This window comes from Canis aureus, chromosome 2 (assembly GCF_053574225.1).
Source record: "Canis aureus isolate CA01 chromosome 2, VMU_Caureus_v.1.0, whole genome shotgun sequence".
Classification (NCBI taxonomy): Eukaryota; Metazoa; Chordata; class Mammalia; order Carnivora; family Canidae; genus Canis; species Canis aureus.
This window is the reverse complement of record NC_135612.1, coordinates 7,365,621-7,384,938: the sequence shown is the minus strand read 5'-3', so window position 1 is coordinate 7,384,938 and position 19,318 is coordinate 7,365,621. Positions and strand designations below refer to the sequence as shown.

General features: G+C 32.6%; 1 pseudogene; it reads right to left on the bottom strand.

The window, feature by feature from the left end:
* Positions 1-2,502: 2,502 nt before the first annotated feature.
* On the bottom strand, positions 2,503-2,615 carry LOC144304147 (U4 spliceosomal RNA; annotated as a pseudogene).
* Between the last annotated feature and the right edge of the window lie 16,703 nt (positions 2,616-19,318).

Here is a 19,318-nt window from a genome sequence, read left to right as displayed (position 1 = left end):
GAGTGGCTGCACCAGTTCCCATTCCCCCCAACAGTGTAAGAGGGCTCCCTTTTCTCCGCATCCTCTCCAACATTTGTGGTTTCCTGCCTTGTTAATTTTCCCCATTCTCACTGGTGTGAGGTGGTATCTCATTGTGGTTTTGATTTGTATTTCCCTGATGGCAAGTGATGCAGAGCATTTTCTCATGTGCGTGTTGGCCATGTCTATGTCTTCCTCTGTGAGATTTCTCTTCATGTCTTTTGCCCATTTCATGATTGGATTGTTTGTTTCTTTGGTGTTGAGTTTAATAAGTTCTTTATAGATCTTGGAAACTAGCCCTTTATCTGATATGTCATTTGCAAATATCTTCTCCCATTCTGTAGGTTGTCTTTGAGTTTTGTTGACTGTATCCTTTGCTGTGCAAAAGCTTCTTATCTTGATGAAGTCCCAATAGTTCATTTTTGCTTTTGTTTCTTTTGCCTTCGTGGATGTATCTTGCAAGAAGTTACTGTGGCTGAGTTCAAAAAGGGTGTTGCCTGTGTTCTTCTCTAGAATTTTGATGGAATCTTGTTTCACATTTCATCCATTCTGAGTTTATCTTTGTGTCTGGTGCAAGAGAGTGGTCTAGTTTCATTCTTCTGCATGTGGATGTCCAATTTTCCCAGCACCATTTATTGAAGAGACTGTCTTTTTAAAAAGTTATTTACTATGTCCAATTTAATGAGAATATAATTTTAATAATGAAGTGGCACTGAATTTTAGAAAATAATTCTAGCTCTTTTGGTTTTGTCTTTTATTTGGTTAATATGATAAATCATAAGGAATGGTTTTCCATAAATAAATCCCACTTTATTATCAAATATTAACCATTTGTACATCAACTAGATTAAATTTGCTAACGATGTTTTAAGAATTTTTGTATTAATGTTCATGGGAATGGCTTTTCTCTAATTTTTCCTTTCTAATATTCTTGGTAGGTTATGTATCAGCATTAGACTGCTTACATAAAATGATATAGGAAGTGTTTCTTATTTTTCTATTCTATGGGAGATTTTTTGAAACATTTGATATTATTTCTTAAGTATTTTGAAGAAGGCATTGGTGGAACCATCTGACCCAGTTATTTTCTTTCTGACAAGGGTTTTATTTATTTTTGGATTAGCTTTTTCTTACTGATATAAAATTATTCAGATTTTCTATTCATTTTGTATTAGTATTGGTAAGTTGAGTTTCTAAGAAATTTGTCTATTTTATTAAAAATTCTAAGCTATTGACATAAAGTTATATATAATTACCTGTCATTATATTTTTAGTATTTATAGTTGTGATGTCCCTATTTCCATTCTTGATACTGGTATTTGGATATTTTCATTTATTTTGATCTCTTCTGTAGGTGTTTATTAATTTTAGATTTCTTTTTGAAGATCCACCATTTGACTATTTTGATTTTTTAAATATATGTGTGTTTTGTTCTTTGATATTTCCTCATTTAAATATTTTTTTCTTTACTCTTTTGTACTTTGTCTTTAATTTACTGCTTTTTCTCACTGATTGAATTGGAAACTCAATGTTTTGGTGCATATCAAAACTGGATTTGTTTGTCTTCTTGTTTAATTAAGCCACATATCACTATACAATATTTTCTTTATATCCAATGAGTTTCTTGCTTTAAGAATTATTTTATCTGATAAAATTAGTAGCAGCCACTTTGATTTCCAGTGTTCACATGGTAAATATTTTTCCATCCGTTGCTTTCAGATTGTGTCTTCATATTTCGAGTAGACTGTGTGTGTATGTGTAATTTTATTTTAGTCAGTATGGTGATCTTTTTTTTTCTTTCTGTTTTTTTTTTACTAGGAGTTTTTATATCATTTAATTTTAATGTAATTGATAATTGAGTTCGGTTTAAGTCTATCATATTGCTAATGTTTTGAATTTGTCCCGTCTCTTCTTTGTTTAATCAAACTTTTTTTTCTTTGATTTAATCAGTTTTGAAATTACTTTACTATTTTATCATCTTTTAGCTTTTGGTTATGCTTTCTTCTGTCGTTCTGTTAATTGTTACTATGTTTATTAAAATATTCTTTTTAAAATTTATTAAAGAATATATTAAAAAAAAGAGTATATTAAAATAATGCATGAGCCACTTCCAAATGGTGCCATAGGTAGACTCCATTTACCCTTTATGTACCATTTGTTATGTTCTTATGTTTTACTATTATATATGTTACAAATTCCACAATAAATTCTTATCATTACTTTAAGATGTTAATCTTCATTATAATTATCAATTAATTTACTCTTTCTGGAAACTTTCAGTCCTTCTTAAAGGTTTATGATTTCATCTGGAATGCTTTACCTTTAGCATAAATAACTACTTCTAGTATTTCTTAGAGTTCATATCTTTTGGAAACAAATTTTTTCAGCTTTTCTCTTTTTAATAAAATCTTAGTTTTGCCTTTGTTTTGAATAATATTTTATTGTCATGTTATATATTTCAGTACCTTAAACTTGTAATTCTATGGCATTCTGCCTTTTATTGTTTCTGTTGAAAAGACAGCTTTCAATGGTATTTTTAGCAATAATCGCGCCTCGGATAAACCTCATTGGCTACGATACTGCCACTGCGCAAAGCTCAATGATATTTTTAAAGTAACTTGTCTTTTAATTGCTTCAGCTACTTGTAAGTATATTCTATCCGTATTTGTTTTGGTTTTGTTTTAGCAATTTTGCTAAAGTGCATTTACTTGGGATTTTTTTTCTAGTTATCCAGCTTTATGGTCACTGAATTCTTGAGTCTGTGGTTTTATATCTTTCATCAAGTTTAGAAAATTCCTAATCATTTTTCTTCAATGATTTTTTCCAATATTCTCTTTTTCTCTTCTTATATCTCAACTACCTATATTATAAATATTATGAGCTCTTTTATATATTTTGTTCTTGCCCTTTTTCTATTTTTTCTCCATGTTTCAGTTTGAATATTCCTGTTGATCTCTATTTGAAATCCCTGATCTCATCTTATGTTGGCTACAGGCTTCTGTTGAACTCTTCCATCAAGACCTTAACTTCAAGTAGTCATATATTGGTACTTATAGGGTATAGATTAGAATCTTATTTTTACTGTTTCCAAATATATTTTGAAGTTATGTCTCTTTTCATTCGTTTTGTCCATATTTTATTCCATTTTTGTATTAATCACATGATCTGGGATCATTGCCTGTTGCACCCAATATATGAATAATCTCTGGCTCTAGTAAGTTTTTAAAAAGATTTTGATATTTTAATTTCTTCTGAATAGAAGTCACTTTTTGCAAGCTTGGAAGTAGAACCAAACTAAGGTTGTCCAGTCTTCTAGGGATCCTAGAACCTAGGGATCCTTGGCCTACAAGGCTTGTTCTTGAACAGAATAATATCATAATACAGTGTGCTAACAGTGGGGTTATAAACTCTAAATAATTGCCACTTATTTATATTTTTCACTTAGGAAACAGCCAAAGCCCAGAGCTTAAAGCCATGATATAAAAACAACTCAAGCCTCAAAGAATATAATCACTCAAATGATATGCTTGACCAATCTATTGGTAAACCAGATCAGAGCTAGCCAAGGATTAATGAGCAAGGAATACTTAGACATCTTGAAAACTTGCTCTGAAGCTTAAAAAACTTCTAATTGCTGTTAATAAGAAAGCAAGTGAAAAAATATTACAGTTGCATCCACACCAATATTTAATCTAGCTAGTATCTTCCAATAGAGCACAGAGTTAGAGATTAGTATAAAGGATAAAATACTTAGATATTTTCTAAATAAATTACCCAATTGCCACCTGTATATGTCCCTCCTCAGACCTGACCATTTAAGTGCTAGATATGGAGCACTGGAATGTGGTGCAATAGAAGTCCATAACTAGTAATCTCTTGTTTGTTGGATTTGTGTAATATGTATTATAGAACACTGGATTTTTAATTTTTTTTCTAAAAATTATTAAATTATCTTCTGTCATGCACTCAAAATGTATTGTCCTTTATCTTGGATCCTGTATTTATTTAATATTTTCAAGACATATTATCTTAGGTTCTCCTTTATTTCAGGGTTGACTAGGGTTTGTTTTTTATTCAGTTAATAGTCTTCTTGGAATTTCAGTTAAAGGTTCAGGATGGTCACCAAGATTACTCCATTCTGCCTGGGATTGGAAACCTCATTTCTTAGCTCTGTCTTGCCTCTAAAATATTTTCACATTCCTCTGGCCTCTAAGTGACTATTTTCTACTAAGCATGCACAGATACCAGGGACTTTTTTCTCCAAGACTCTATACCCTCAAATGCCACTTGCCTAAACAATTTTAATATGTAATATCTGTCTTCTCTGTCAATGGAGAGCTCTCTTTTTGTGGATTCTCTTTCCCCACAGTATGATCTGGATCATTCTTTCAAGGAGAATGCTGCTGTGAATATTGGCATCATATAAGTTTATCTTCTCTTAAATTTTGGCCCAAAGTGGATTATTGCCCAGTGCCTAAAAGTAGTTCTTTATATATTTTGCTAGTTTTTAAAATATTCTTTTTACCTTCTCCCTCTCTTCTTCCTCCTCTTTCTCTTCTTCTTCTTCCTCTCCCTCCTCCCCTTCCTTCTTCCCCTTCTTCTTCTTCCCTTCCTCTTTTTATCTTCCTCCTCCCCTCCCTCCCTTCCTCCTTCCTTCCTTCCTGTTGTTATAGGTCATGGTGGTAGAGTAAGAGAAATAAGCCTGATTATACCATCTAGGTTATGATTGGAACTGTAAGTCATTTGGGTGAAAAGTTAAGAATAATTTTCTTCTTCATTCATATGGAATTGGCAAGATTGGCAGTTTTACCCAGGACATAGATCACAGTCAGACATAAGAAGTTCCTATCTGTATTTGGAAGGTATCTGTTGGTTCAGCTGCCTCATTCCCTGTCCAAAAACTGTAAGTTTAGTTCTCCTCACAGAATCAGACTTTATCCTAACAGTTTAAACTTTAATTCTCCCCTAGGCATTATAAGAAACGCTGCCAAAATTTTTCACAGTCCTGTACCTGCATTTTCCCTTAGGAGCGGAATGCTTCAGATGCATGTGGGTCAGCCTCCAATGACCCAACGCATTTTTCTTTTCACCCAATATTAGAATAATCCAGTTCTTCATTTATTTGCAATTTCAATGTCCTCCTTTTTTTAGCTTTATAATTATGATACCAACATACTGCAAGTATGAATATATCAACTTTATATTTTAGAGTAGATGATAGAATAAAATCAAATAATCTGTTTAGTTCCTGTATTTTACAACATTGCAACATAGTCAGTTAGTATACCAAGACACCGGTCTCAGTATCAGACACTGTTGTCATTTCTGATAATACAAGTATGCTATTATACAATCCTGCTCTTCTGACATGGATACGTGCTTTCATTTGTTTGTTTTTATTTTTCATGCAAAAATTGTTGAGTGTATACTCTGAATATTCTTGGGTGATTTGGGCACACAACCTCTGATTCTTATGAACCTTAAATTAGAGAATCTCTGAGAGGCATAAATTCCATGAAAATTATAATTCGAACATGAAATACTTAGTGGAAAGTATGCCAATAATATATTAAATAAACATAGAGTGTTCTATTCCAGTTCGGATTTTAGTGCTACATGGAACAGTTTTCTAAACTTATTTTAGGAAAGCAAGCCAATGCTGCAGCTACTACTTTTACATGAGAGGATTTGTCTTTTGGTCCATTTAGTTATTGGTAACCATACAACACAGTTTTAAAAAATATATTTGTTTTACTTTTCTATGCCTGAACTTTTGGGGCTTTAATTAATAAGATTTTGCATTTAGCTTGATTTACAAGAGGGAAATGTATATAATATAATAATATGTATTCTAAAATTGTACATTTTCCAATGAATAATTATAAATATTAAGAAAGGAAATTACCATATTTGTGGTACTTTAATGCTATTACTTACCTTGTCCTCAAAGTCTTCCTACAAGTGATGTGTACGCTATTTTAAGCTTCTTTGCAGTATCTGAGAATAATACAAAGTTTAGTATATAGTATATAAATAGTATGATAGAGAAATCTTACCTCAGTTTATACATTTTGGTGATTATGACTAAATTCCCTGAGTGCTGGTTTATAAACAGAATACCAATTAGGAGTGTACAGATATTAGAAATAGAACTCCAAATCAGGTAAACTTATTTTTTTAGGGAATAGGCTGACTAAAGAAAGACAGATATTGTTCCAAGATTCATATGAAACCTAGTATTTATGAGTAACATATAATACCTAATTTCCCTTATGTACAAACTCTTAACATTACCATTATCCCTCGTGTGGGCCTGCCGCTCAAAAAGTGTTGCTTTTGTTTTGTTTTTATGTAATCTAGTTCTTCTTAAGTAGTAAGATGTATAACAGTGACATAAGGTACTTGGCTTCAAACTCAGAGATTCCAAATATCAAGTAGACTGTAGGCTCAGATATATGCATTATAATAATGGATACCTAATCCAAGTAATTTAAGGACAACATTTGGTAAATACTACTTTGAACATTCTAGCAAGTGTTCTGTGGCATTGGGGTTGTTGCTTAATAACTCTGAGATTAAATTTTTCATATTTTAGGGATGGAATGATTAATCTCACTCATTCTTTAGGTAGAGTTTTAGATATATGGTAATTATGGAAATATTGTTCATTTCCATATTTGCCATTAGTCAGGAGATATTGTTCATTTCCATATTTGCCATTAGTCAGGAATCATAGGACTGAGGATGAAATAATTATAAGTCTATTTGTGTAAAATACTTTATACATATATGATATTTTATACCTATTTCTTAATTATTGCATACACAAATTAAATTTTTTTTTTTAATTTTTATTTATTTATGATAGTCACAGAGAGAGAGAGAGAGAGAGAGGCAGAGACACAGGCAGAGGGAGAAGCAGGCTCCATGCACCAGGAGCCCGATGTGGGATTCGATCCCGGATCTCCAGGATCGCGCCCTGGGCCAAAGGCAGGCGCCAAACCGCTGCGCCACCCAGGGATCCCGCATACACAAATTAAAACCAAAACCAAGCAAACAAAAAACACTGTCACATGAACATAATGAGCCTAAGAAAGAATGAATGACTTTTAAATTGAGAGTATGAAAGAACTGAGAGAAAACCTGAACCCAAGCACACAGATTCTGGGTTCAGTTCTCTTCTGGTTTTATTGCAGTGCATCCCTATTATCACAGCTGATTAAGTTATCAGAGAAAGAGTTGACCTAACATTCTACTAATATTTATTTAGTCTTTGAAAAGGCATTATACAAGATACAACAGTTAATGAAGCAAACAAAACCTTGCTGTTGTGGCTTGCATTCTACAGTGGAGAGAAAAGAATACAAAGACAGTGTGAGCAATGTATAAGTCATGTATAACATGAGGTAAAAAAATATACCTGGCATATATGAGAAAATCAAGAAAATCTATGTGATTGTGAGTAATGAGAAAGGAGAAATCAATAGGAGATAAGGTGAAAAGTCTGATAGTTTTGTAGACCATCCATAGGACTTTGGCTTTTAACATGAGTAAGATAGAAAGTCCTTATTAATATTTTCTGATGAGGGAAGTATTATAACCCAACTTATGTTTTTCTATGCTAGTTTTGGTTGCTATTTTGAAATTATTGTCAAAGACCTAAGTGCATAAGCAGAAAAAAAAGAAATAAAAAAAGCTAGAAATCTGTTGAAATAAAAGACATTAGTGAAGTGAGCCAGCTTGGTAGCTGTAGTAGCAGCAAGAAAATACTAGATTCTTCATAATAGGAGTAGAAACAATAGCATTTTCTAACAGATTCGATATTGAGTTTGAGAGAAAGAAATCAAATGATTCTGAAGGTCTTAACATTTTATTGATATGGGGACAATTGTGGAGAGTATATTTTCTTGGAGGAAGCCCACACTTTCAGTTTGGACTTTTTAAGTTTGAGATGGCCAAGAAGCATTCAATTGTATATCCTAATTATGGAGATAGACTCAAGTACCTAAAGTTCAGGGAAAGATTCAGATTGAAATAATAAATGTGGTAGCCATCAGCATGTATATGAAGTACATCCACAAGACTGGAAGAGATCATGAAGAGAGTAGACACAAAGGAAAAAAAAAAAAAAAGAAATACCAGGAAACAAGTTGAGGATGTAAGGAAGAACCTAAGAGGGAGATCGATAAATATGTACTGATGTAGGAGCAAAACCAGATAAGTGTATTACTTTACTTAGTAAAAAAAAAAAAAAATACTTTGAAGAACAGAACATGATCAACTCTGTCAAAATGTCCGGAGAGACTATAATCTTTCATGTTTCTCTGGATTTTTCATAAAATAGAAAATACTTCAGTGTTACAGTGTTTTATAAAGGGGGCTTATGCTTAACCTGTTCAGGCTTAAATACTTTTGTTCTCCAATAAACTCTAGAGTCAACTTGAGATCCAGTTTTCAATATGGAAACTTCGGTAGACCAAAATCACTTTCCTAAGCTCTCTGGTTAAGCTCTCTGGTTTCATTTTCTCTCTCTTGACATCTGAGGACTTTTGTTTTCTGAGCTGATCTTTATATTTGTCTTCCATTTGTTTCCTAATTTATTCTGCTTTTTTTGTATTAACTGAGTGTTGACTTACCAGAATCAGCCAGATCCACACAACATTTTCCTTGAATATTCTGTAAAATTTTATATCCATTTCCAAACTAAACACAATGTAAAATAAATCCATGTCATGGAACAAACCTGTCTTAAAAATAAGCATGCTCTATTTTTTCAAGTTGAAGATCTTAGATAGTTCCTCTGGCTTGGCAGTCTTATTTTGTGAATTAGTTTAGCCTGTAATCTATGAGACCTCTTCAATACAATGAGTTCCTGAAATTAAATCTTAAAATTATTTTGCTAAGTTCTCATGGTGCTATAGAATTTTTTTTTGTTTTTTTTTTCTTTTGTTTTGTTTTGTTTTTTGTCCTGAATAGAATGGAATTGAATTGCCTTGATGTCATCTTTGAAATAAAATTCAAAGTTTTGGTTGAGTTTTGATAAGAATGATCAATGTTGAATACATCAGAATGGGGGAAAGAATGGCAATTAAATGAGAACTATTATCTGATATCCTTATCACGAAGATTATGACTGGTGTCTAATTCTCATTTATTAACCCTACTCCTGCTTTCTGGGAATCATTATAGACTGGGGTTCTACCTGAAGTTAGGTATCTCTCATTTCCTTCTCACTTGACTTAGAAGAATATCAAAGGAAACAGATACCAAAATATTGTCTCATTTTTGCTTAGCATGCAGCAATTACAGGATCTTAGATCACTGAAATCTATTGTAAAGAAACTATGAATGTAAATTTGAATAATCATCCCTTAAACAAGAGAGTTTGGCGGATTATTGGTGATACTTGCTTCCTGGAAGACTCAATCTACCCTTTATTAATAGTGAGTCTCCCCCAGTTAGTTGGTCTGAGCAGACTGCACTTTCTAGAGAGAAAAAAGTTCGAAAAAGTCAAAGGTAAAAGTCACATCCATTCGGGACTAAAGTCAAGTCCTGATATGGGCCAGATACTGCAAAAGTGAATAAAGAGCTAAGAACAAGGCTAGGCACTTAGAGGATATTCACGCACTACATCATAGTGAGGCTTAATTATTATTATTAACTATACCAAATGGTTTTATATTATGCCAGTCAATGCTTTGGTATTTATAAAGTGGTTTTATATACAGCAATTGTTTTGGGACCTAAAACAAAGGGTAAGTCATCTTACCTTTACTGTACCAGGAAGAAGCTTTACTGATTCTTTTCATTTTACCACATGGCCTTCAGGACAGTAAAAGATCCGGAGATCTGAATCTTTTTCTGATTCACAAAGTTGTTCTATGTGAACAACTCAGGGACGGAACTTACCTGGCAGCTAGGTTTAACAGCAGGTAATAGGCACCTTCATTTCAGAAAAAGGAGAAAAGAGACAAGAGAGAAAGGAAGGAAGGAAAAGAGTGGAGGAGAAAGAGAAAGAAGGGGGGGAGGGAGGGAGGGTGGAAGAGATAGAGAGAGAGAGAGAGAGAGAGAGAGAGAGAGAGAATATGAGAATTTCTTTCCTGGCAACCAGAGTTGTCTTTCTTCTGACAGATATTTTAAAGGGAGAGGAAAATTTTCCATAGCTTGTTTCCAATATAGACTGCCTGAGGCTACATTCTGATATTCATTGTAGTTATTATGGCATCATTAGTAAGTCCTTGGTGAATGGAAATTATTGATAAACACTTTAGGAAGGCCAAAATGTACCTCAAATGTATGTAAATTCACAGGCAAAGATTCTATTTCAATTCTATTTTCTGGGATGACTTCAAGGGTCCAAACCTAAAATCTATTTTATAATCTATTTTATTTATTCAAGATGAGGAACTATCCTAGATGCTGATCTTATTCTTTCTCCAGGTTCAGTGGTTTCTTAGATCAACACTATTTTAGAGCAAAAAACAAAACAAAACAAGACAAAACAATACAAAATAACCACGGAGAAAAACCCTCAACTTTCTTCTTGGGATTCTTGTCTTCCTGCTTTGCACTGTTTACCTCTTCTCTACCCTTTCCTTCCCCCAGCTCTGGAGTATTTTAGTAGAGGAAATCTTTAGATTCTAACCTAGGTATCATAGGGTCTGGGTGAAATCTTTGTTCTCTGTTTTTACTTCAAGTAGGCTCACCTCATTTCAGTAGTTTTTCTTAATTTAGAATAACTAGTATTCTTTACACCTTATTGATTTATCCTGCTTTTACTTGTAAATAATTATTAGAACCAGTTATGTTGGGGATCCCTGGGTGGCTCAGTGGCTTAGCACCGCGTTTGGCCCAGGGTGTGATCCTGGGGTCCTGGGATCAAGTCCCACATTGGGCTCCCTGCATGGAGCCTGCTTCTCCCTCTGCCTGTATCTCTGCCTCTGTCTGTGTGTCTCTCATGAATAAATAAATAAAATCTTAAAAAAAAAAGAACCAGTTATGTCTTTATAACATAAAAATTGGCAAAAATTCAATGTATCCTGATAGCTAATTATGAAAATATAACTGCAAAAATCAGCTTTAAGTTTTTATAAAATATAACTACACAATCCAGTAGAATATGATATACACTACTTACTTTTTTAATTTGCAAATGTATATCTTTAAGAATTTTCTAAAAGCACTTATCAATTTAGATTTTTAAAGAAAGTCTTGCTTTTAATGGTTTTGATGCACATAATTCAAGAAAAAGGATTTCTTATTTAGACAAGAGTGCTGTTTCCAGGATTTTACAATGATATAATGATTTAAAAAATGATAGAATGATTAAATATGTGCTTCTGTATACATATATATATATCTATATATATATATTTGCACCCAGTAAAAGCATATATGTATGATAAATATTTGTAGAAGAATTAGTAGATCGAAGATAAGATGCCTTTTGAATTTTGTTAATTAGCTAGTTGTCTTATCAAAAATCAGAGATTTATTTTCTCACCTGTAATATACACAAGTGCTTATTTCTTCATGTTCTTATGGTGCGTTAGAACTCTGTAGTAGTTGTTCATCTTATAGGGAAAATTTTATTCTAACATGGTTCTAATTTGAATTTCATAATTATGTTGAATACTATACTATTTTATGAATATCTATTTTGCATATGAATTCCCATTCTGCACTTTTATCCATTTGTTTTTGGCAGTTGCTCTTTATCTCTTATAAATTCAAATCATTTTTCTATGTTAAATGAGTAACTATGCCTATCATATTTGCTGCAAATATTTTTACTCTCACTTTGATCAATTCATTTTTACATTGTAGGGATAGTTGTGGCACAAAAATTCCATTTTATTGTAGTCACAGTATAGTAAGCAAATAAACCTTAACTCCTTGTTCCTGCTTTCCCTAATGTGTCTTTGATTTAACATATATTTTTAGGGTCCCATAAAGGATTTTATTTATGTAATTTTGTTTGAAAATAGTATTTATCTTTGTAAAACATTAAAAAAAACTCTGGCCTTTTTTATTAATGTAGTCACACTTTAACTTGACACTAAAATTTCTCTGCAGTATGACTACACGCTGCAGTTAGTCTTTCATAAATAGAAATCTATATCATAAATTCAAACCATATCCTGTATTCTGTTTTCATAGTCATTATTTCTTGCTTTTATTCTATTGCTTTCTGCCAGAAATGTCTTTAATATGAAGTCTTAGTTTTATAAAATCTTATCAGAGTTCAATTTTGGAAGGCATTAACAAGAGAAAACAACTTTGGACTTCAATAAATATTTGTTGGTCAGAAATGTCTTAGACTGCTGTTATAGACATACTGAGTTGATTGTAGTTAAGAATTTGGATTGTATCCTCATGCCATTACCTGAAGAAGTATGACTTTTGATAAGGCTAAGTCACTTTTCCGAGACTATTAATTTTTAATTTTCAATTTCCTTATCTACAAAAGAGAGATTATACCAGAGTTCTAGCAGGTTCATATGAGATAAAGTTAAATAATTCTAAAATAAATGTTTGTAGTGGCACAAAAATAGACACATATTTCAGTGGAACAGAATAGAGAGCCCAGAAATAAACCCACACTTCCCTGACCAGTTTATCTGTGCTAAAGGAGGCAAGAATATACAAGGGAGAAAAGAAAGTCTCTTCAACAACTGGTGCTGGGAAAACTAGACACCTCCACACAAAGGGCCACTTTTTAACCCCATACACAAAAATAAAATAAAAATGGATTAAATACCTACGTGTGAGACCTGAAACTATAAACTCTTAGAAGAGAACACAAGCAGTAATTTCTTAACATTGGCTGTCGCAACATTTTTTTCTGGATATGTCTCCTGAGGCAAGGGAAACAAAAGCAAAAATAAACTATTAAGACTACGTTAAGATAAAACAGCTTTTGTACAGTGAAGGAAACCAAAAACATAATGAAAAGACAACCTAAACGAATAGGGGAAGATGTTTGCAAACAATACATCTGATAAAAGATTAATATCCGAAATATGTAAAGAACATATACTACTCACCAAACAATTCAAATAAAAAATTGGGCAGAGGTCATGTAAATACATTTTTCTAAGGAAGACATAGAGATAACCAACAGACACATGAAAAGATTCTCAACATCACTAATTATTAGGGAAATACAAATCGAAACCACAGTGAGATATCACCTTAGACCTAGCAGAATGGTTAGGGTAAAACACAAGAAAAAACAAGTGTTGATGAGGCTGTGGAGAAAAAGGAACCCTTGTGCCCTGTTGATGGGAATGTAAAGTGGTATAGCCAGTGTAGAAAACAGTATGGAGATTTTTCCAAAACTTAAAAATAGAAATACCACATGATCCAATAATTCCACTACTGGATTTTTACCCAAAGAAAACGAAAATACTAATTTGAAAAGATAAATCACCCCTATGTTTATTTCAGCCTTATCTATAATGGCCATGGTATGGAAGCAACTTAAATGTCCATCAATATATGCCTGGATAAAGAAGATGTGGTACACACACACACACACACACACACACACACACCAATGGAGTTTTACACAGCCATAAAAAGGATGAGATCTTGCCATTTGCAGCAACATAGATGAACCTAGATTTTATGCTAAGTGAAGTGAAGTCAGGCAGAGAAAGACAAATACCATATGATTTTACTCATATATGGAATCAAAAAACAAGTGAATAAAACAAAAAGCAGAATCAGACTTAAAAATACAGAGAACAAACTTGTGGTTGCCAGAGGGAAGGAAAATGGGACGATGGGCAGAAGGGGTGAAAGAAAGTGGGAGATACAGACTTCTAGTTATGGAATGAGTAAGTCATGGGAGTACGATGTACAGATAGGTATTATAGCCAATGATATAATAGCGATGGATGATGACAGATGGTAGCTACACTTGTCAGGATTTTAGCATAATGCGTAGAGATGTAGAATAAATTATGTTGTACACCTGAAACTAATGTAATATTGTGTGTCTGTTAGGCTCAAATAAAAATAAGTAAATACATCCAAATGTTTGTAAAGGCACTTTTTATATTACAGTTTTCAAAGTCTCAATTATTATGTTCACTTGCATATAAAATTGGATGGATAAATATTCAAATGGTTTAAGGTTTCTTTTTTGCATAATTAAACTTATATTCCTTTAATGATTGGTTAATTCAAATTGACTTAATTTTGTAAGCATATGTTGTTCTCGGTCATTAATAAAGTTTAATAGGTCATTTAAGGACAGACCACTGTGTCCCCTAAATATTTCACTTTATTATTTTCAGAACTAAAAAGCTAGTGCAATAAAATCTGTTAATCAACTATACAGTTCTAGTAACTGTGATCTGGGCCTATTTGAATTTTTCAAGCTTTCTAGACTTTAAACCTAAAATTATGAATACTTAAGAAAAATATCTATGATGTATCCAATTAATTCACTTTTCAAATTATAGTTTATTTTTCCCTTTTTTATGAAGGATATGGAGCTAAATATGTGATAAGCATATATTGAGGAAAGAGTAGATAGAATTCTAGGAGTTTCACTTTGAGATTCAAAATTTAACATTTGTGTTCTTTTCCCCATCTGCCAAAATCTCTTCCAATGGAATCAGAATATACTCATTCATGCAAGAGCAAAATCTTAATGTCCAATTCCTGTTTCACCCAATCTGTTTCTGAATCCTGTCAACTCTACTTTCCAAGTGAATTTGTTTTTTCATTCTCTATCTATGCTGCCACTGTCTTATTTGAGTTTTCATCATTTCTTTCACCTGGATAATTATAATAATTTCATATTTGATATGATTACCTCTTATTTTTTCCCTCTTAGCCATTTATCACAGTACCACTAAAGATGTGCATTGAATCATGTTTAATTACTTTCTTTTACATCTACATTTGCTTTCTATTCCCTATAATCTTATAACCCTCATATTCCTCTGTAAGATCTGCAAGGCCACTCAGAATCTTGCCACAGCTTATTATTCCAGTTTCAGCATTATAAACAGCAAATCCTCCTACCAATCAGATTATTTGTTATATGTTGCTTTGGCTGACCTCTTTAGTTGGAATTTCATTTTCCCACTTCTAGCCTAAGGAAAACCCTATTCCTCCATTATGACATACATAAATGTCACTTCCTGTGGGAATATTTTTCTAGCCAACTCCATGATTACAATTACTGCCTCCCTTCTTTGTGGATCCTCCAATATATCAACATGATTGATATTTCTGTATTTGTTTTATAATTACCTATTTATTTTCAGATCAAATTTGGATGAGAATCAGATATCATATCTTTTTCCATAAACTGTACCTGTTAGTCTCTGGCACATATTTGGCCCACTATGAATATTGATTGTTGTTTGCAAAGAGGAATAATGAAAAAGAGAGCTCCAATGATCTGTGAAGAAGGAGATAGCGCATGTGAAATGGTATCCTTCACAGAGTAGCACTTTTTTTCTTACTTTCCCACAGCACTCTTACCATTTGCAGTAAGTCTCATCATTCATGGGTTGTTATTACTGAAGTCCTCACAGAAGAAATATTATTCCATCTCTGGCTGCTCTCTGAAGCACTTATACTTCATTATTTCCCCGCGGATTTTGTGTCCTTCAGTTTTTTTTCACACTCCTTTTTTCTTCAGTAGTATCTGTGATGAAGGACTGATGCCAAGTAATCAACTTCACTTCTTTTGAAAAAAAAGAAAAGAAAAGAAAATCTCAGTCTAACTGATGGTTTATTTTATAGACAAAAGCATCCCTCCATATTCTCTGCAAAACCTTAGAAGCATTTCAGCACAATGTGGTACAATATGCCAATTGATGAAATGCCAAAGCTCCATAATGGAAAACTAAGAAAAAGATCAAAATTCTTTTCACCTAAGAAATTGCTATTAGTTCAAGTAGCACTTAACTAGTGAAATGAATATGCCCTGGAGTAGAAATTTCATCTTTGGCAGCTGTAATACCTAAGACCCACTGGCTGTCCTTTGTTCCTGCTTATTCAGAGAGTCTCATTTTATAGGGAGGATGATTTAATTTGGATGTAATTCCTCTTCTTTTTTTGTAATCATAAAATGAGGTGTTGGGTGATCATAGGGTACTCCCACTTACAAATTCCTCATTATTTAGTGTAATGTCAGTTTAGCTCACAGAAATACTTTTTTTTTGTGTTCTGATACCCAGTTTTGTTCAACCAGAGTGTATTTTTATGACATAAAACAGAGAGGAAGTGAATGTTGGGCATGGGGTTGAGGAGGCAAAACAGACGAGGTTGGCAGATGGTTAATGATCCTTGTAGTTATATCCTCAGGAATAAGATGTTTAAAAAAATGCAAGAAAAAAATAAATGAGGCAAGATAATCTGAGTTGAGGAAGGCATTGTAGCACTTAATATACAACTGTGGAAAGATTTCTGATAACACTTTTTATAGGAAAAGTTGAATAAAATATATACATCTTCCATCTATGTCCACTTGAATAAACATAATGAGTTCTGAAAGACAAGAGAATAGACTGGAATCCCATTTAATTTGTAGCTAGATTTTGTGACTCCGAATTAGTAACATCCTTTCAATGTGCCTACCAGTAAGTAGGAGTGGTTCTTTTGTTTAGTAGCCATCTAGTGGGTGGACTATTTGTGAGGTTGCCAAATTTAGCAAATGAAAAGGAAGAACAGGGAGTTAAATTGGAATTCAGATGAAAAATAATTTTAAGTACCGTGTATTCCATGCAATGTACTAAAATAATCATTGTTTATCAAGAATTCTAATTTAACTGGACATTCTATATTTTATCTAGAAATTCCTTACTAGGATATTAAAAATCTCTTTAATAGGCATAGATTTTTTCCTGTTATAGAAGCATATGTTAACATAAGATGAGCAAAGAATACCAGTCATACTGAGCATAGAGGGTACTCTCCTCCGAATACAAGAGGTCTTTAGACAAAAATATTCTCAATTATCCCTTGGTCTTCTTGAGCCTCAGTATCTTAAGCTAAAAGACTAATACAAGACTGGCCACTGTTGGATACATGTGTACCCTGAGACTCCCAAATAATCCACTTTGAGCCTCTACCCTGAAGGATGTCTGGTATGGAAACCAAGAGACATATTAAAGGACATTTATTGTGTCCTTGTTCACAAGGGTAAAAAAATTGGAAATAGCTGGTTTGTCCATCATATAAACATATGGTCTCTTCTTTGATTTTGAGCACAGGGTAATGTGATGAAGGTGTGGGCTCTGGATCTGAACAACGTGTATTCAAATTCCAGCTCTACCATTTACTACCTAAGTAGCATTCTATTAATTACTTAACTCTGTGACCCATTTGGATCATCTGTAAAATGACGATATTTTAAAAATATAAATAAGATATATAATGTAAAATGAATTACAACATAAAATATAATATAAAAATAATAAAATCTTTGCCATAAGTCCATTGTGAGGGTACCCCAAATTAATATATATGTATATTTCACACAGTGATTGACACCAAGATCACCTAGAAGACCTGGAAATATTCAGTAAATATTAGCTTCTATTAAAATGAAGTATTATACAAAAGTAAAATAAATGAACAGAAAAGTATAGACAAGTAAGTAGCATTTATGTGAAACAGACAAAGCAATGCTATGAATTAGCTGATGCTTATGTATATAGTGAATACATGAAGCCATATATAAAATGATAAATACAAAATTATGATGGTAGCTGTCTCTGAGAATTGAACAAGGGGCCAGTCTAGTGAATAAAATATTTATTTATAAAGTTGTAATTATTTTTTTAGAAAATATGAGGTTACAAATCACAATATGTTGATGTTTGCTGATTTTTGGTTTATAGATATTTGCTAATTTTTTGAAAATATTTTATTTATTTGGGAAGGAAAGAGCACAGTAATGGGTGGGGGGAGGCAGAGGGGGAGGGACGAGCAGACTCCCACCAAGCAGGGAGTGCGATTCAGGGCTCCATGCAGGGCTGGATCCCAGACCCAGGATCATGACCTGAGCTGAAGGCAGATGCTTAACTGACTGAGCCACCCAGACTCCCCTATGGATATTTGTTATTATGTCCTAAGTAGTTTGCTGTTGTTCAAATGAATTTAAAAGTAGACAGCGTATAGGTACAAAGACCTTGTAATCTAATGGAAGTTCTTTGTTGAAGTCTTAATTTTTATATGATATCTGCTGAATTAATGTGCAGATGTGATAATGAAGAATTTTATCAAGTAATTATTTGAAGGTCTAAAATATGCCAGGTGCATTTTAAACATGACTACGATATGAAGTGGATTTTGCTGTTCCAACTTCAGTGATGGTTTTATGCATAGTTTTATGTGTGTATATATTTTATATATATATAACATAAAACTTTATATATATATATATATATATATATATATATATATATATATATATATAAGTTTTTTTCAGTTCTACCCAAACTATTAGCAGGTTTTTCACACGACCTATCAATCATTCAAAGGTAAGGAGCATAATTTAAAACAAAGAGGGAGTAAGTAATTCAATTTAGCATAGAGTTTGGAGTCTGGATCTTTCTGGCATACGGTATTTGAGTTTAAGAGCAATACCACATGAAGGCCTATTTTAAAACAGGAAAAAAACACACTAAACTATATTGTGTAGTTATGTTTACCAAATGTTAAGTTTGTTTTAGTCTTTAGGGTTTGTTTCTGAAATAGGTGCTTCTGATATTGCAGAAAAATATCCTGATTAATTAAGACTGTCGAGTATGTGACATAACCTATATGTGTACTGCATATGTCCATAAAACACGAAGAATGAGGCTTATTGAGGGGGTCTAGATGCAGAACTTTTAAAATGTTTAGAAATGTTTGATTTCAATTTTCATTTTAGACAAAGTTTTCATTTGTTATCACATATAAAGCAGATAACCATAACCATAGTATTTAATATTGGAACAGAATTAATTTATTATATTTCATAAGCAGATTCTAAATGCACAATCTTCGGATAGAATAGGATAGGAATAAAATGCATCTAAATTTGTAGTATTTGAGATGAAAAATCTTGCCCATTTAATCATTTGAGAATGAGGATAAGAAAAATAAATGTCCATTCCCTTGCTTACTTTTGAAGATAAGAGCAAATTTAATAATATAATAAGATAATGTTTTCTCACATTCATGTTTTTTGAGTGCTTTTCAAAAAGCTTAAAAATAGCTAATTTTTTGGAATAAGATAGATTCTAAGAAGAATTAAAAAGTAAATAATAATGTAGCACATTCTCCT